Consider the following 19,010-nt stretch of genomic DNA (forward strand, 5'->3'; position numbering starts at 1 on the left):
TTCAGCGTCTGGCTCTTGATTTGGGCTCAGGTCATGATCTTGCGGTTTGTGGGTTTGAGCCCTGCATCCGGCTCTGCGTTGACAATGTGGAGCCTGCTTGGGATTCTCTGTCTCTCCCTCTCTCTCTCTGCCCCTCCCCACTCACACACATACTCTCTCTCAAAATAAGTAAATAAACTTAAAAAAAATAAAGGGTCAAAACTCTAATGTGCCCAGCTAAGCATCCTAGTATATCCCAAGAAGCATTTTGCGAATTGATAAAATTTTCAGGACCCATAGAAAGTACCTTAGAATGATACCTTTTTTAGAAATTTTCTTCTTCTCTTTCCCACAACCAGGCCACACAGTATTCCCGTTTGTTCATGCAGACTCACATCTAGAATGAAACTTTCCTGGCTCCAGAATCCTTTACAACTTCCAGCAGGGAGATTCCCCCAGTGCTGGGGACCTTCTGTTCCCCTTTGCACCTGTCCTCTTGAGCCTGGACCCCCAAAAGGATGGGGAGAACCTTAGACACCAGGCATGGATGGGGATCCATGGGGCCAGGGTAAATGAACCCCGGAGTGGGGGCCTGGAGCTTCCTCCCACGCCCCCAGAGAGAGGGGGACATCTTTGTACTCTGCTTGTGAAGACACTCTCACTGCCCACTAGCAGTGAGACCGGGGAAGCTAGGCTTCAAAAAAAAAAAAAAAAAGGAAAAAAACATTTCCTAATGCCTCATGTTTTGAGAGCCTCACCTGCCTGCAGGGCAGGGCCTCTCCTGGAAAACAGGAAGCCAGGACAGGGAGAGTTGAGTGCCATGTCTCCTGGGCTAAGGCAAACCTGGCAGCTCAGGGCTGATTCTTCTAGCCAGCTAGCAACAGGGCCTCTCTGTTTTCTGTGCCTTCACACAGCAGCAATGTTTACAACTGCCTTTACTTCATAAAAGCTGAAGTGCGTTAACATGTGCTCTTACTTGCTGACCACCTTAACGAGAGCTGCACGGATGGGCTAGACTGGGCACTTCCCAGGAGTCTTGCCACACTAGCTGTCTCCTGTGCAACTTCCTCAGAGTCTGAAGTGACATGAAGTGATACCAATTCAGATACTGAAGTGACACTACAGGGCTGGTAGAAAGTTGATTCACTGGATGGCGTTTCCAATTTGGGTTGAGTCCTTTTCTCTCTCCAAATTGGTAGAAAATAGGACACTGGACAAAAATTTTCTGGAGACAGGAAAGATGGACTGATAATAGATCTAAAGTCTCCTGTTTGAATTTCAACTTTCATATCAATATATATGTGTGTGTGTGTGTGTGTGTGTGTGTGCATGTGTGTATACAAATCATTTAATAAATGGGCATAAAAGCAAAAGAAGAAAAAGACGAGAGGAAGTCCTGGCCACGAAAATATGTATTAGGCAAATCCCAGTACAAAGTTAATCACACAGAATTAATTCCCCCCCCCCCACTTTGGCTTAAAGAGAAAATATTTTTTCACAGTTCTGGAGACCAGAAGTCCAAGATTAAGGTGTCAGCAAGTTTGGTTTCTCCTGAGGCCTTTGTCCACGGCTTCTGGCCAGCTGCCTTCTCTCTGTGTCCTCACGTGGTCTTCCCGCTGTCTGTGTGTTGTCTGTGTCTTAATCTCCTTTCTTTCTTTTTTTTTTTTTTTGGAATAAATTTTTATTGTTATGAAATAACCTATCTGAAATCTAACTTGTTCTTGAAAATGAAAACTGGAAAATGGGGTAAATTAACAAAGTTAGTGACACCTCTCACCAAGGCTGAGGTCACATTTAGAAATTACTCTCTATTCAGTTTATTTATTGAGGCTAGATGATTAAGGAATTTAAAAGGTTGAAAAAGGTCAAATTCAGGGATCTGAGGCAGCTTTGTAGAAAAGTCACATTTGGACTGCCTCTTGAAAAAGAATTTTTTCTTTTTCTGATTCTAAAACTAACACATACTCATTGTATAATCTTTAGAACAGAACTTGCAAAAGAAATCCCACCTGCGGGGGAGCCTGAGTGACTCAGTGGGTCGAGCATCCAACTCTTGATTTCAGCTCAGGTCATGATCTCACAGGCTTGTGAGTTCAAGCCCCTCTGTGCTGATCTCTCTCTGCCCCTCCTCTGCTCTCTATATCCCTCTCTGCCCCTCGCCTTGCCCTCTAACTCTCTCTCAAAATAAATAAAAATAAACTTAAAATAACATTAAAAAAAAAAAAAAGAAATCCCACCATCCAAAATTGGGCCACTGTTAGATACTGGTGTGTTTCCTCTCTTCTTTTCTTCTTTTTTATTCCCCTTTCCTTCTTTTTCTTTTTCCCTCTCTAGCTCCCTCTCCTCCTCTTTCTCTTTTATTAACATTGGGATTTTAGACTCTTTTTAACCTACTTTTCTTCATGTAGCATTACATTATAGGCATTTTGGAGAATAGAAATGTTTTTTTAAAAACATTACTTCCTTATTAACGAATAATATAAACCTTTATAGAAAAATTAGAAAATACATGTTTGTTACACAAGTAAAAAGAAAAAAGTCACCTCGTATCTCAGCAAACAGAGATGATCACTGTACATATACAGGAGTATGACCTTCCAGGGCTTTTCTATGCACATAGATACAGTGCCTGGCATACAGCAGGCACTCAATAAATACCTGTGAAATGAAAAGAATGAATACAAATAAAAAATAGGTATACATTTACAAACATGGAAATTGTACCAGAGTTTTTAAAACGTATTTTTTCACTTAACAAGATATGATCTCCTACCCTGAGTTATGTCGAGAAAGTAAACACGGCCTACACCATTACTGCAAATGCTTGCTTATCTGCTTGACTGTGCCATAAACTGACATCCAACCTTTACTGCTGGACAGTCACACTGCTTGACAGACAAGTGACTGACTAGAGATGGGGCCTGAGCTGAGACGTCTCAGTAAAGGAGAACATGGTCAATGGCACAGAGGCAGGAAGTGCAAGTTGAGCTCAAAAAGCAAAAAATTACAGTTTCACTGAAATACAGACGCGATTATCAGATCACATACAATTAATTAAAAGACCTAATAGGATTATTGTGTGAAGATCATGATGTTAGCCCAACCATAATTACTATCTCTCAACTTTTATAATAGCTTATAAATTAAAATTTACTCAGCACAGAACATCTTTTATCCTTTACCACAATCTTGTGAGGTACTCTTAAGCAAGCATTATCTTGGTATGCTTATTGGTACATTTTACTAATAGTACCAACATAAAATACATAAACTTATTCTCTATTCTTCATAGTGTTATATATCAAAGGAGAAGATCTACAGAAAAACTTGTCTGGCCTTACACTGCTTAGACCCTGTTTAAGCAAGCAAGACCATCCCATATAAAGTGACAGTATACTATAAAATATCTGCATGATAGAGACCAAACTATAGGGCAGAATAAAGAAAAAATCCAGAAAGATTTCAGAGATATACAGACATACCGATGTACAGAAGGAAGGAAGGAAGGAAGGAAGGAAGGGAGGAAGGGAGGAAAGGGAGAGTTAGAGAGTGGGAGGGAAGGAAGGCGGCAAGAAAGAGAGAGGAGAGAGGAAGGAAGGAAGGAAGGAAGGAAGGAAGGAAGGAAGGAAGGAAGGGAGGAAGGAAGGGAGGAAAGGAGGGAGGGATGGAGAGAAGGAAGAAGGAAGGGAAGGAAGGAAGGAAGGAAGGAAGGAAGGAAGGAAGGAAGGAAGAAGGGAGATGGGAAGTTGGGAAGGAAGGGAAGGAGGGAAGGAGACAGGTATGAAGGGAGGGACAGAAGGAGAGAGGGATGGAGGGAGGGAGAGAGGGAGGGAGGGAAGGAAGAAGGAAGGAGGGAGGGAAGGAAGGAAGGAAGGAAGGAAGGAAGGAAGGAAGGAGGGAGGGAGGGAGGGAGGGAAGGAAGGAAGGAAGGAAGGAAGGAAGGAAGGAAGGAAGGAAAGAAGGAAAATAAATGGTTGCCTGGAGAAATTGCTAAGGTTTTACAAAGAGTTAGAACTTGAACTATGTCTAAAAACAGGTGGATTTAGACCAGGGGGTTGGGAAGGCATTGCTTGTACTGGGAACAATACAGGCCAAATGTACACAGAACAGCCCTGAGTGACCATTTAGATGAACCTACCTAGAGTAAAGGGAGCAAGGTACATGTTCTTAAGTAGTAGAAGTTTTATAGGTTTGGTAAAAGCCAAATGAAAGAAAACCAAACCAAAGAATATACTGTAACTTAAACAATGTCCAAAGTCATTTTTAGGGATAAATACAATTTCAATTGCTCATGTACTTTGTGGTGGATCCTGCTCAATATTTGCTCCTACTTCTTTCTAGTCTAGTTCTGTAGATGATGGAAAGTTGATGGCATCCATTCTGCTGGTACAATTCTAACAGATGCAGCAGAGAGTTCTGGAGCCAACAGTGTGGCTATGGATTCCTGATCACTGGATGTGGCTCAAGCGATGTGTTCCTGGAGCACGCGGTTGAGACAATAAGAAGCTGACTTCATGGTTTCCTGCCTTCCTGACAGAGGCACAAGTAGCAGTTTTAGCAGACTGTTTTTAAGTGGTGGTATTCTGGTAATTATTTCTAAAGACCCAGCCTCAGGCTATCTGCCATCTCTTCTAGCCATCTTACAGGTATTTAGTTGTCTGTATTAAATCTCTTTCACTTAACATACATAGGAAGATCTCTGTTACATGCAACTAAACCCTAATTGATATTCTTATTTTTATTTCCCCCCTTTAAAACTTTTATGATGGGAACTTCTAAATACATATACAGAATAGTAGACAGAATAGAATAATGAACCCTCATGTACCAACTTCAACAATTATCAGGTCAGGCCAATCTTACTGAAGTTTTACCCCCAACCATCACATAGAATTATTTTAAAGCATTCTGATATCGTATCATCTGTAAAATATTTTAGCACATATTTGTAAAAGAATGCTTTTATAAAACAATACCAACAGATCACTATCAAACCTAAAAACTAACAATAATTCCTTGGGGCGCCTGGGTGGCTCGGTTGGTTGAGCGTCCGACTTCGGCTCAGGTCATGATCTCACGGTCCGTGAGTTCGAGCCCCGCATCGGGCTCTGTGCTGACAGCTCAGAGCCTGGAGCCTGTTTCAGATTCTGTTTCTCCCTCTCTCTCTGCCCCTCCCCTGTTCATGCTCTGTCTCTCTCTCTGTCTCAAAAATAAATAAATGTTAAAAAAAAATTAAAAAAAAAATAATAATTCCTTAATATCACTAAATGTCTGGTCACACATACTTAATTCTAAAATTGTTATGAATCCCTCTTGTTTTTTTTATTATTATTATTCTGAAAAACTAATAAGATCAAACCTTTCCTAGTTCAGCTCCTGAGAATCAATTATAATAACTGGGCCAATAGTTTTGAGAGAGTGTTAGGCCTTCAGGCCAGTGATGATCCTCTTCCTCCTGCCGTCTCTTCCCGGGCCTGAGCCAGTTTACCCACCTGGGATCCTTGGATCACCTGGCTCTTAGCTGGTAATAATGCAAACCCATGAGCTGCTTTTGTGTATCTCAAAAGGCCTCAAACATGCCAAACAGGTTGACTAAATGTCAGGTGTCCTTGCTTTTAACTAGATTGCATTAACTTGGTGTGATGATCCTAAATTCTAACTGGCAATTTTATGTTTCTTTGAATAACAAAAATAGGAAATAAATTCATATATTAAGGTTGTAGTCAAAACTCATTAAACGGTATCCTTAAGATCTAGATATTGTATCTCATATAAATTATATTTCAATTAAAACAAAAGCTTAAAGGGGTGCCTGGGTGGCTCAGTTGGTTAAGCGTCCAACTTCAGCTCAGGTCATGATCTCATGGTTTGTGGGTTCGAGCCCACGTCGGGCTCTGTACTGATAGCTCAGAGCCTGGAGCCTGCTTCGGATTCTGTATCTCCCTCTCTCTCTGCCCCTCCCTTGCTCGCACTCCGTATCTCTTTGTCTCTCAAAAATGAATAAATATTTTTAAAAAATTTAAAAAAAGAAAAGCTTAAAACTGATAGAATCTTTGAAAACCTGTGATCTTTGGACCATGGGGAATAATACAAGTGCCTTTTGGTAGTGAACAGGCTGGGAGCCAGTAAGCAATCTCAAACTGTAGATGTTTTCTCTCTTTCTTATTCAAGACTCACGTCTTAACCAAGTGCAAGTGGCCTCAGCCGTGCCAGCACTTTGAATCACCACTTCCTCTCCGCCGGTTTCCCTGACTTCCGCCAGTTACTCTCAGCTCCATATCTGGGAAGTGACTTTGTCTATAACCTTGAAATACCACCCCCACCCCCTTTACTGCCAACAGTCTGAACAACTTGCTCCTGTCTTCATCACTCCCCTGAAACCACATTCAAGTGGCAAATTCTGGCTCTACCAATTAGGAGCTGTGGACCCTGGGCAAGTAGGTTTTCTCTTTGCCTCAGTTTCTTCATCTGCAGACGGGAGATGCGGAATACCCACCTCATTCGGTCGTTATAAAGATTCTAGGATACGATTGGCGGGGGGGGGGGGGGGGGGGGGCCTGGGTAGCTCAGTCAATTGAGCGTCCAACTCTCAGTTTAGGCTCAGGTCATGATCTCACGACTTCATGAGTTCGGGGCCCACATCGGGCTCTGTTCTGAGCATGCAGAGCCTACTTGGGATTCTCTCTCTCTCTCTCTCTCTCTCTCTCTCTCTTCCCCTCCCCAGCTCACACTGTCTGTCTCTCTCAAAATAAATAAGTAAACTTAAAATTAAAAAAAAAAAAGGAGATTCCACTATCGGGCACATGGGCAGCACATACACCAGTACCTGGCCTGGTGCCTACAGGCTACTGTGACTATGCTTGCTACCACTGCTATGACTTCTAGTCAAGGCAGGTGGCCTTGTCTCAGTCCTCATTTTCCTCAACTCCTTCCACGACAGGGAGCACTGCTTCCTGACCTCCACCAACATGCTCCGGAGCACTGCCTCCAGGCCTCCTTTACCAGCCCCCTCGCTCCTCCCTTATGCGGGAAGAGGGGTAGCTCTTCGGGCACATGCTCCAAATTCTTTCCTTCTTAAGGTTTCAAGCTCGTAGTGTCAGGCTTCATCCCACAAAGGCATCTTTCCGATTTCTTTCCCCAGTCTTTTTCATCTTATAAAACTAGCATTCCTTTGCATTACGCAATAGGATCTCCCTTGTAAATACTACTTGATAATGATCGAGTCACTTAACATGTCACATGTTTCTTCATCTGTAAAATGAGAAGGCTGGAGGGAAAGTGGATCTCTCAAGCTCCTTCCTGCTCAGAAAAATTTCCACAAGTTCTTTGTAGACTCCAGCTGCCCGCTGGACTTCTCCACGTGGATGTTTGCCATTACCTCAAACTCTGCATGCCGAGCTGAACACATCACTGACCTCACGCATCAGCTGTCCTATTCCTGTTAAAGATAACGTTCCCTCTCCTCATCACTCAGACTTGGAGTCTGGGTATTACTTTAATGCTGCTGAGTATCTAATCAGTCACCAGCCCCCATCAACATTCTTTCATACATGCCCCCATCCTCTCTGCCCCTCATTCCTCTCCGCCCACAATCCTAACTTGCAGAGTTCAGTGCCTCTGTGCTACCTGCTGACTCTACCCTCTCCCTGCTGCAGACACACGTTCTGGCCCACTTCTCTTCCCCTCTTGCCAACTGTAACTTCCCAATGTCTACAGGATGAAGTCTAATCTCTGGACCCTTACAATGCAACACGGATTGCTCATAACAATCTTTTTAATTTTCTCTCCCGTGATGTTCCTCCTGAACTTTCCGTTCCCCACCGCGGATCTAGTTGTACGCAGTCTTCTGCTTTGTTCACACCATTCCTTTGGCCCTGAACATGCTTCCTTCCCCCTTCCCGTGAAGCCCATGCTTACTTAAGGACAACATTTCTTTCAAAGCCCAGCTTGTTGACTTTCATGCTTTTTTTTTCTTTTTAATTTCAAACCAACCTTCTCTGTGATATCTTTTTCCCATGACCAACCCACGACAGATTGTTTACCTGTGATGAATTCTTTCAGGACTTTTGTATAGATTACTCATTGGCTTACACAAGGATTCTTATATATCTTAATAGTCTTCTTGCATTCTATCATCCTTCCTAATTATAATCTCAACTCCTTGAGGCAGGGACCATAAACCTCACAGCTCCCTAGCACATGGTAGCAGCAAATATGTTAACAATAATAATGATAACTAAATTTAAAAAGCAAGCTATGATCATCTGTCTGCAGATAATGTATCAGTGATCCCCACAAACACACTTTCTCAGGAAAACAAAATAACAGGTTGACCCCTGTGCATCCTACCTTGTTCACAGTATCCCAACCCTGGCTCTCACGGCTCCCAGAATTCCTCTTCTGTTCTGGTTCCTATATGCTCTTTCAAATGTCTGTTTTCAAAATGCCCAGCCTATAATGTCCGGGAATTAACCTAATCCACATTCAGATGTTTTGAAACTACTGTGATTTCTCTAAGACAGAAAATATTGATAAACTTCAGAAGTCAATGAAGTCTCTGTATTTAACTGTAACACTGGATTTAAGAGGACAAACTGTATGTTACATTAAGAAAAATCCACTTGAAACTTAATTTAATGAGAACAGCGAGTGTATCTGAGCAGTGTGTATACCACAAAATTAAAAATCTTCCTCAATGGGTTCCTGGGTGGCTCAGTAGGTTAACATCAGACTCTTGATCTCTGCTCAGGTCATGGATATCAAGCCCCGAGTGGACTCCATGCTGACAGCACGGAGCCTGCTTGGGATTCTCTCTCCCTCTCTACCCTTCCTCCACACGTGTATTCTCTCTCTCTCTTAAAACAAATAAATAAACATTTAAAAAAATCTTCCTCATCTACTGAAAATTCATAGATGTAAGTAATTCCTAAAAACACAGAGTTGAAAGCAACCTGCAATAGTTCAGCCTTTGAGAAAATTCTCTTTCTTTGCACATGTATATTTTTGCTCTAATGATATTTTTGATTATGGTTGAACTAAAAACACTGGATGGGATTTTCTTTGTTATTAAGGCTTACCTAAGCTATGACAGCTAGCTCCCAACAAAAATACTCAAGAAATAATAGAAATAAGGAGAATTTTAAAGCATCACAAAGTGGTACATGTAAAAAGGATCATTTGTAAAAGAAAAAAAAAATTACAAATATGCCTTTACATGAAAATAGAAAATGGAAAACACACTATACCCTAATACCAAATGATGTAATAATCCTTGGACAAGTTTTTCTTCCCTCTAGGCCTGTTTTCTCACTTTAAAATAGGAAGATCACATTAACTGATGCTCTCTCAAAGATATCCTCCAGTTTTAAAACCCCCTGGATTTATGATTCTATAATGTTTCTTAATGGATCACTTTCAGAGATAAGAAATGGGCTTGTGGACAAATCTTCTGAATAGGTGACTTAGGCTAGAAGTTGTCAGTTCTAGACAGAGAGGAATCACCTTGGGAGTTTTTTTTATTTTTTAAATAACCTAACACACACCAGTTTCTGATTTAATTGGTCTAGGGTGGGATCAAGCATGGATATTTTAAATGCTTCCAGGAGAGTGTAACGTGCAGCCAGTACTAAGGTCTACAGATGCAGACAGGGGTTGCAAATGCAAACAGTGCCCAGGTCCACGAGAAAATGGGCAAGACAGACTGGCATAAGGAACTGGAGAACATGTACCCTATCTAGTTCAGTGGGAATAAGCCAGATCGTCCCTTTTTTTTTTTCCAACAGATGCAGATTTTAAGTGAAAATCTGATGTTTAAATACTGACAACTAATTCCAAACAATTTTAAGAGAAAGTGTAGGTCACACAAAATGTACTCACAGATTTTATTTGGCTTTATAGTCACCAGTGTACAAACTCAACAAAATGAGTCCCATCAATCAAACACAACTTTTTCTCTGCACTCTGTCCTGTCTCTCCTGCTCAGAGCCTCTTCCTCCTATACCTGGGTCAGAATCCCTTTCCTTTTCCTTTCCATTGTCTCTTTCTTTTCCAATCTTCTTCATCACTCCTAAAACAAGGAAACTGAGATCCACACATTTAATCTTTTATGTGTGGCCCTGGCTGTATCACTGGACAGGATTTTGTGCCTGGGAAAATTGAGGTTGTAAATTGTAACCTAAGGCTATGGTCCCAAGATGTCAAAACTGGTTGGGTTAGTCAAATCAGGGAAAAAGTCAGTCAAGCTCACAATTCTGCATCACTTAGACTTTATCAAGCAACATACGGAGGTCTTCATTTGATTTCTGACTTTGTTTTGTTTGCTTTAAAATCTAAGCCACTCAGTCAACTCAGTCAGTTGAGCATCTGACCTTTGATTTGGGCTCAGGTCACGACCCCAGGGTCGTGGGATCAAGCTTTGCGTCAAGCTCGCGAGGAGCATGGAGCCTGCTTAAGATTTTGTCTCTCTCCCCTCTGTCCCTCCCCTGCTCGCGCATGCATTCTCTCTCTCTAAAATAAAAAAAAAATAATAATAATAATAAAATAAAATCTAAGCCACTGTGATTAGAATCATCCTTGGTGTTTTTAAAAAGCTCCTAAGTCTGGGCTCCACCCCGGGTCAACTAAATCTAAAGATCTAGAAATGGAATCTGGGCATTCACTGGTAGCTTTTCAAAGACCCCAAGTAGGTCTAATATGAAACCAGAGTTGAGAATCACTAATCTAACTCATCCCCTAAAGCGGTAGATTAGCAGCACATTTAACTCCAGATAACTGGTCATCTTGGATGACATCTTGAATAGATCTTTTAACTTGTTCAAGGGTTTCCTCAGCAATATTTTCATTGTTATCTTCACAACTCTGCGAGTCAGGGAGCTCAAAAACTATTACTAGCATTGGAGAGATGAGAAAATGAGGCATAAAAACGTTAAATGATTTGCCCAAGTGTGCCCAGCTAGTTAATTGGCAAAGACACATTGTAACTTTACTTGAGGCAGAGTTCCTGGATTGTGAACTTGGTGCTCACTAAATTTCCCCAAAACATAGTGCCTTCCTGATCACCAAATTCCTTTACTCTCAGTAGGTAACCCTAACACATAGGTGGGCACTAGAAAGTCAGTGACTATAATGTGGTCCGATTTCAGAAATAAGTATAACAACGTTTTTAAAAGCCTCGGTCTAGGGTCAGTGGTCCAAGGTGTCTTTTTCTGAAGTCTATGATGTGATTTTGAAAGTGCTTACTTCTACACGCACCCTTCCCCCACCCCCACATCCCCTCTCAGAGTTTCCATTAAGGTATTATTTTGAGAAAAGCATTTTGAATGATTAACTATGCACACAATTTCAGAGGTAAGGGGAGCTTTGCTGATCAACTTTCCCAGCACCTCTGATAGATGACAAACCGAAAGTCCCTTTTAATTCAATACATACGCAACACTAACATGGTGCCAAGCACTTCACACCCGTTATCTTAACTACATCGTCAGGCTAACTCAATGAGATGGGTACCACTACCACCACCATTGTCATTCTCTTCATTCCCATTTAACAAACAGAAAACAAGGCAGAAACCCTGAAGTTTAGAGATGCTAAACAAGCTGCCCAATATCCCTGGGCGGGTACGTTGGGATCTGGAATTCGTATCTGACTCAAAGCCTCTGGCCTCATCCCCTACCTTCCATCACCAGGAGTGACAAAAGTGCAAGAAGTAAAAGATAAATCCTACGTAAAAAGTAAAAGGAAATGCTAAGAGATGATCAGTGAACACTTATTTGAAAGGGCAGAGAAGTGGTATTTGGGCTAGGCCTTCACAGATCCGTAGGATTTTAGTAGGCATTCCAGTCCAGAATCAACACCGATATTGAAGCAGAAAAGCAACAGGAAGAGCATTGGGTGAACTGAGAGAAAGAGAGGGAAAGATTCAAGGAGTCAGATCATGGAGGGTCTGAGTGTCCGGCTAAGGAATTGAGACTGATTTTAGGCAATGGGAACCGCCTGAAGGTTTCTTTTTTAATTTTTTTTAACGTTTTATTCATTTTTGAGACAGAGAGAGACAGAGCATGAACAGGGGAGGGGCAGAGAGAGAGGAAGACACAGAATCAGAAGCAGGCTCCAGGCTCCGAGCCATCAGCCCAGAGCCCGACGCGGGGCTCGAACTCATGGACCGCGAGATCGTGACCTGAGCGGAAGTTGGACGCTCAACTGACTGAGCCACCCAGGCGCCCCAAGAACCCCCTGAAGGTTTTTAGAAGCAAAGTCATTAGGAAAGCAAACTGAGTTTTAGAAATACAGATCTCATGGAAATGTGGAGATTGAATTAGGGGAGCAGAGCTTGGTACTGGAAGAGAGCAACCAGAAAGCTGTTAACACCTCATTCATTCCCTGCTTCACTTTTAACCACGTGTCGCACTTCCATGAAGCACTGGTTTCTTCAGGGCACCTCCACATCTGTTTCATGGTCCTCATACCCCAACACACTACTCGAATTGCCATGTCTAGGTCAGGTGACAGGAACCTGAACTTGGGCAAGTGGGAATGGAGATGAGAAGACAGGTTGGAGAGGCATTTGCAAGGGCCTGGTAACCCAGGGGAAAGGGGAGTGGGTAAGAAGTAGGGAGACGGTAAGAAAGAAGGAGAAGCAGGGGAGCCTAGTTGGCTCAGTTGGTTGGGCATCCAACTTCAGCTCAGGTCAAGATCTCACAGTTCGTGAGTTCAAGCCCTGCGTCAGGCTGTGTGCTGACAGCTGGGAGCCTGGAGCCTGCTTCAGATTCTGTGTCTCCCGCTCTCTGCCCCTCCCCCACTCACGCTCTGTCTCTCCCTCTCCCTCAAAAATAAACAAACATTAAAAAACCTTTTTTTTTAAAGAAAGAGCAGAGTTTAAAGAAAAGAAGAAAAAAATCTCTCATATTTAAACTTGGGAGAAAAGGGAAAAAATGAGATAGAAAAAGGAAGGGATGGTCACCAGTAGCATAAAGAAATGAATGAGGTGGCTAAGGTCTCAATCCAAGAGGCATTTATTAAGCTGCTGCTCTGTGCTGGGCACTAGGGGAACAACAGTGAGTAAGATTGGTTTTTGTCCTCAACTATCACCAGGAGGGAGGAAAATATAAAACTAGAATAGCCAGATGCCTCCTAGTCTCTGGACAAATGTCACCCTCCCACACAGGCCCCGCTAGAGGGTTATCTATTTCAAGCACCCATCCCTATCATGTGATCCTGTTTTACTTCTTCAATGCGCTAACAAAGATCTGAAATTCATTGTATGTGCGTTTATTGTATGTTTCCCCCACAGAAGCAGGAACTTTATACGGTTACAAATAGTTAAGTCCTCAGTAAGATATATTTATTGAATGTGCTGGGGGGTGGGGAGAGTAAATAAACCTCATCAAGGTTTCAAGACCTCAAACCAAACTAGGCAAGCCTCCTAGATGCCGAGAATTGAAGCCACTCTGAAGAGTAAAACCCGTTTTGAAGTTGGGACCCACAACCGGTCGGTGCCCCAGCTGGACTGTTTCACATAGCTTTCAACCCACCCCGCGTGAGATGTTTAAGAATGAGGCCGGCCGGTCACCTAGCTCAGGTTTTATTTCCGTTGTTCCTCTGACGTCAGAAAAAGCACGAGTTGCCGCACAGTTTCTTCTATCAAGGTGACAATTACAGCCTCGCTGTGCCCCGCAGTCTGCAAACCATACATTTATTCTCTCCTCCCCCTTATGTTAAAAAAAAAAGAAAAAATTTTAAACTTCACTGCAGAGATGTCAAATCCCCATTTGCGTGTAAATAAATACCGTTTCTTAGTGCTGGGGGTCTTTTTCACTCTTAACTACCTAACATCGCCACGGATTCGTCAGAGAAAGTACGTGATCCTGGCGGCTCTAAGGTTTCCACGGGAGAAGCAGTGCTATAAAAACCGGGTCCGCGCCGCAGAGCGAGACACAAAGGACTCTCTACTGTAGCACCACCTTCTCAAGCCCCAGACAGCCTGTGAAAGGCATCCCGAAATGCGGTGACGCTGTGACCGCGAAATTCCTTTTGCCGCCATAGGCTCTTGTACACCCTGATTACAGTTCACCCCAAACCCAGGGGCGGACGATTCCGCAGGGAAGCAGCGCCCATGCAGCCGCGTAACCTGTGGGGTCGCAGTGGGTGCTGAGCAGTTCGACGCTAGGGAAGCGGATTATGGGGGGGTGGACGGGCGCCCCAGGGCGTGCATTAGGACCGAGGAGCGCTTTCCTTCCGGCACCGACGCGGCGAGTTCAAAGGCCTTTTGTGGCAACATTTAGGAACGCGAGCGAGGTGCCGGGGACTGGGGGGAGGCGGGAGGAGAGGAGGCGAGGGCAGTCCGCGCCCGGGCCCCGCGCGAGCGGTGGCCTTTTGTTCGCCAGCGGAATCCAGCTCTCAGAACAGCACTTCTCTTTCTCCCCTTCTTCATTTAGGAAAGCACCTCTTCGGGGCGGGAAAGGGCAGTGAATCACCGCCGGCATCCTTTAGTAACCTTCCCCCCGCATCCTCCTACTCTAGTCTCCCTACAGAGAGAGGCAGACCTGGAGGAGAGACTGCAAACGTGCTCCTGTTTACTCGCGCTCGGCGGCTCGGTTCCCCGGCGGCGCCCAGGCCTCCAGCCCCAGCCGGACGCACGCATACCCCCGGGGCCATCACCTGCCCTCCTCTGGGCCAAGCGGACGCAGGAAATTCCCCCCAAAAGTCCAGGATTCGAGCACTTCTCGCGTACGCAGCAGCGCCCTCACGCCCGCTATACTCCTCGCCGCCGCCCCCCCCCCAGACCCGCGTGGTCCCTGACCCCTCGTATCGTTTAACTAGATAACTAGATCTGGAGCCACACTCTCCCGCTATGAAAACAGACCCAAAAAGTAAGCCACAGCTCACGCAAAGGTGAAATCAGAGGCCCCTGCGCCTCCTTACGCTGCCGAGTGCGTCTGAAAGAACAGAGGACCTGGACTTTTCCTAAAGGCAAAATCCGAACGCATCCGGTAGAGCCGCACACTCATTCCTTCCATGCCCGCATGGGTGCCTTGTACGTTACCGCCTCCTCTCTCGCATCTAAAACATCCCTTTCCTTCCCGCCGCCGCTCCCTCAAGCTCCCCTAGAAAAGCAAAATCGCCTTACCTCGGGCAATAAAGGGAAAAGTGGCCAAAGGAGACCAGGTGTCCGCCCTTCCGGGATTCCCCCCCGGCCGTGTGATGTCCTTTGTATCAAGGTCTGGCTGTCTCGGCCGGGAAAAGGTGGCCTCCGTCAGCGAGGGCTGGGCGGGGAAGCTTGGCGTGGCGTGGCGGATTTCCGAGGAAGGTGAAGGGCGGAGGTTCCCGGCGACCTTCAGGCAGAGCGGCGTGGCCACCCCAGCCCGCGCTCTCTGGCTCTCCTCCTCCTTTCTGGGCCGATTGCATCAGAGTCTCCCCCCACCGCCAACCCCCACCCACACTCTGCTCGCCAGCCTCGCACTTACATCCACACGCTAGGGCGCGGAGGGTCTCGAATCGCAGTCATTCTCCTACTGGGGGGCGCGTCGCCTTTGCGCATCCATGGCTCGTGATGGTTTAAAGGGGGAAAGTCAGGCCATTCCTCCGCGTCCCGCGTCCCGCCGCCTCCCCTCCCGCGCGCCCGCTCTTTAACCAAAGCTGCGTGTCACTGAGCGGTGCCCGTCACATGGTGTCTCCGCCGGCGGCCGCGCCTGGCGACCTCCCTCTTGCCGCTCTCAGAGGATGCAGCGAATGCGACTGGCGGAGACCGAGCATCGGGGAAGGGGCGAGGGAGGGGTTGCGGGGCGTGCGTGTGCCGGGCGCACTGACGGCGGCACCGGGAGCGGAGGCTGCGTGCAGCCTGGACACCTGCCCCACGCCCCCCTGGGGCCTGGCAGCGGGCCCAGGACCCGGCTGCGGGGCCGGCTGGAGACCCGGAGCCCTTGGGAATGGAAGTGGGGGCGGCTACGAGGGCGCCGGCGGAGGAGGGCTGTGTTAGGGGGCCGCATTTCGGGGTACGCCAGAGAGCAGATGGGCCGAGGGAGCCAGGGGAGTTGCATTGTGGGAAGGGCGCAGCGTGAGGATGGCCGCGGGAGTGGCTGGTCCGCGCGCAGCCCTGCAGGCGGCTGGCAGCATCTGGAGCTGCGGGTGGCGATGGAGCGGTGTGTTGGTTCGGGGGACCGCACCGAGACGGGCCGGATCGGCTGGGGACGGGGGTGGGGGGCAGCAAGGGCACCTTTGGAAACCCTTTGTCCCTACCCCGCGGTGGGAGGCGCCTCCCCTCTTCCGGATCCAGCACCCGCAGACCTAGCCAGTCTTCCCTGAGACCTGTGCTTTGGCGCTCTGTTTGGGGGTCTGGGTGTGACGCGACCCCATAGATTTGCCGAGCTCGCAACGCGCACCTGCCTGGGCGCGAAGGGGCGCTCTTAATTCAGGGGCAGTGGGGAGCGAGGGATCAGGATGCAGGGGAGTGGGCAATTCGGCCAGTTTCCCTTTCTTTTGCTTCCTCTTTGTTTCAGGCACAGACCCTTTTAACTGGGCACTTCCCTGCAGGGGAGTTGTGTTTCCTTAAAATGGCGACAGGAAATCCCACCTGCGTCCCAGCCAATTAGGCTGTCATTATAGAGCGAAGTTGCGGGGTGGAAACTCGAGCTTTTTATTGACAGGAATCGTTCAGTCTCCGTGTTCCATCAAAACAGGAAAGGGAAGGTGAATCATAATTCAGAAATTAATCTACCTGGAGCGTTTCAACCGGGCAGACTGAATACGCCCTTATAGTAGTGGAGTGGCTATCACTTTTTTATTTTTTGTTTTTTAATCACTGCTGCAAAAGTGAGAGGACAACCAAATTTCAGACTCTTGACAACTAAAATCCTTTTTCCCTTCGAGCGGCAGTAAATGGGTTTCGTTAATATAGCAGTAGCCTCCTGAGAACCCTGTTTCGAAGGTAATGTTCTTGCATAAACCCGAGAAATTGAAAATGCAGTGCAAACAGAAGGGGGCAGAATGATGGCCGCTTACCTCCCATGGACCTGTGTTCAAATTCTGCCTCTGACAGTGCTGCCCTCCCAGGCCTCACTTTTGTCCTAGCCCTGTTTTCCCAACTTGTTGACAGAGGGTTAATTGTACCCACATCATAGTAATGTTCTACAGGTCCTCAAAAAGTTGATTTCTTTCCTACAGGAAGCTAATTTAGTATGGACTTACTAATTTGAAGTAGTGTGTGCGTCTTGCCTGGCAAAATAATTCTGATAAATAAGGAAAGAAATCCGAATAGGCAAGATAGGTTAAACTGTGAGCATGGTTCTGTAAGTCTCTTGAAATCTTTACTGTATGGGACAGAAGGTATATTCACCAATATTTGTTTGGAGAGCATATGATCTCAAGCTCATCCTTTGATTAACTTATTTGCCAGTTTCAGGGTACCAAAAATGCTGCAATTACCTGGCATTTTTTTGAATTGGATTCAAGAGTGATGAATTGAATTCTACTCTTTGCCAGCTTCTGTGCTATGCACTTTACACATAAATATTATCTCATTTAATCCCTTCAACCACTCAATTAATTGGGTATTATCCTCTTTGTATAAACAAGAAAGCAGGTTCAAAGAGGCTGAATTGGCCTTGTTCACTGAAGGCAGAACAAGGTGAAGGTGGAAACCGGGAAGTGATCCCTGGTCAGGTCTCAACTGAAAGTCTGTGCTCGAGTCTTAGCCTTTTGCAACTAGACACTCTTGGTCCTGGAGTTGAGAAAGATCTTTGGCCTCATCTGGATGTTAGTTGACAACCTGGAAGGGGAGTGCGGGCATCAACATGGAAGCTGAGGGGCGCCTGGGTGGCGCAGTCGGTTACGCGTCCGACTTCAGCCAGGTCACGATCTCGCGGTCCGTGAGTTCGAGCCCCGCGTCGGGCTCTGGGCTGATGGCTCGGAGCCTGGAGCCTGTTTCCGATTCTGTGTCTCCCTCTGTCTCTGCCCCTCCCCCGTTCATGCTCTGTCTCTCTCTGTCCCAAAAATAAATAAACGTTGAAAAAAAAAAATTAAAAAAAAAAAAAAACATGGAAGCTGAAATGAAGGACTTCTGCTGTGTGGAGAGCTTGGGGAAAGGAGGGAAGAGGTAGTGTTCAGGACAAGCGACCAGTCACTGCAGTTAGTGTGTTTTTCTTCAGGACTGCTTGTAGGTGAAACTTCCTTTGAGTAGCTTAGCACTTAAACCCAAAAGCTGTGGCCTCAAATGGGGACCAAGGGTGTCATGGGGACAACTCCCCCATTCACTTGATGCTTACTGAGAGATCAGCATCAGGGTAAGCACTTTACAGATGGTTTCTTATTTAATCCTCGAGACATTCCTAAGACGTACAGACCATCTGAATCTCTGATTCAGATGTTCAGCAAATCATCGCAAGTTCACACAGGTCTAATTGGCACATGTAGCTCTAGAATCCCAAGCTGACTCCAAAGCTGATTCTCTGTGTGTCTGGCTCTAACATGTTCCCCGACGTGTGAACAGCTTTCTTTGGAGGGCCAGGAGGTGGGACAGGCCCCAGGCCACTCCACCTTCAGGTCCTTATGACGGCCCTGTTTCCAGAGAGCCCAGGGAGTCAGTTTGCTCTGTGACGGCTTTCTGAGTTCCAAGGGCATTGTTCCCAAACGGTACTAAGGTGGTCAGGACACATTAACAGTTGTATTGTGGGCTGCCCTATGCAACTGAGAAAATAAAAATTCTCTGTCTGCCCTGAATGTAATGCCGGAGAAGGAATCTATATTGTGAAGGGAGAGTTTAGTCCTCTCGGGTCACCTGGGAGTTTTCTAGTACCCCATGGGTCCTTTCTGGACGGTTCCAGGAAGGAGGGGTGGGTTTGTGAAGAAAGATCCCCAAAGGAGATTCAGCCTGAACTTGAGTCACATCTGCTCTCAATCCAGCTTCACCCCGTACTCACCTGGGCTGCAGGTTGCCCAGGAGGACAGTGGGAAGGGTCACCACTAGCTGCTCACTTACAGAGACACTATGCCTTCCTCCATGCATTTCCAGAGCTTTCCAATATTTCTTGTGGATGAAT

The 19,010-nt window shown here is 45.9% G+C and overlaps 1 protein-coding gene across 3 annotated transcripts in view; it reads right to left on the minus strand.

Annotated features, from left to right (window-relative positions):
- Positions 1-15,656, minus strand: part of SLC38A1 (solute carrier family 38 member 1) — a 70,612-nt gene extending 54,956 nt beyond the window's left edge. For 2 of the 3 annotated variants that reach the window (XM_047065242.1, XM_047065244.1), the window contains exons 1-2: positions 15,104-15,656; positions 2,523-2,637 (exon numbers count right to left, since the gene is read on the minus strand). The gene's annotated coding sequence lies outside the window, so the exon portion shown is untranslated. The remainder of the gene's footprint in view (positions 1-2,522; positions 2,638-15,103) is intronic. The other variant, XM_047065243.1, reaches the window with a different exon arrangement.
- Between the last annotated feature and the right edge of the window lie 3,354 nt (positions 15,657-19,010).

The sequence above is a fragment of the Lynx rufus genome, unplaced genomic scaffold (genome assembly GCF_022079265.1).
Source record: "Lynx rufus isolate CCGP_SWC_20201006 ecotype Redwood Valley unplaced genomic scaffold, mLynRuf1.p SCAF_7, whole genome shotgun sequence".
NCBI lineage: Eukaryota > Metazoa > Chordata > Mammalia > Carnivora > Felidae > Lynx > Lynx rufus.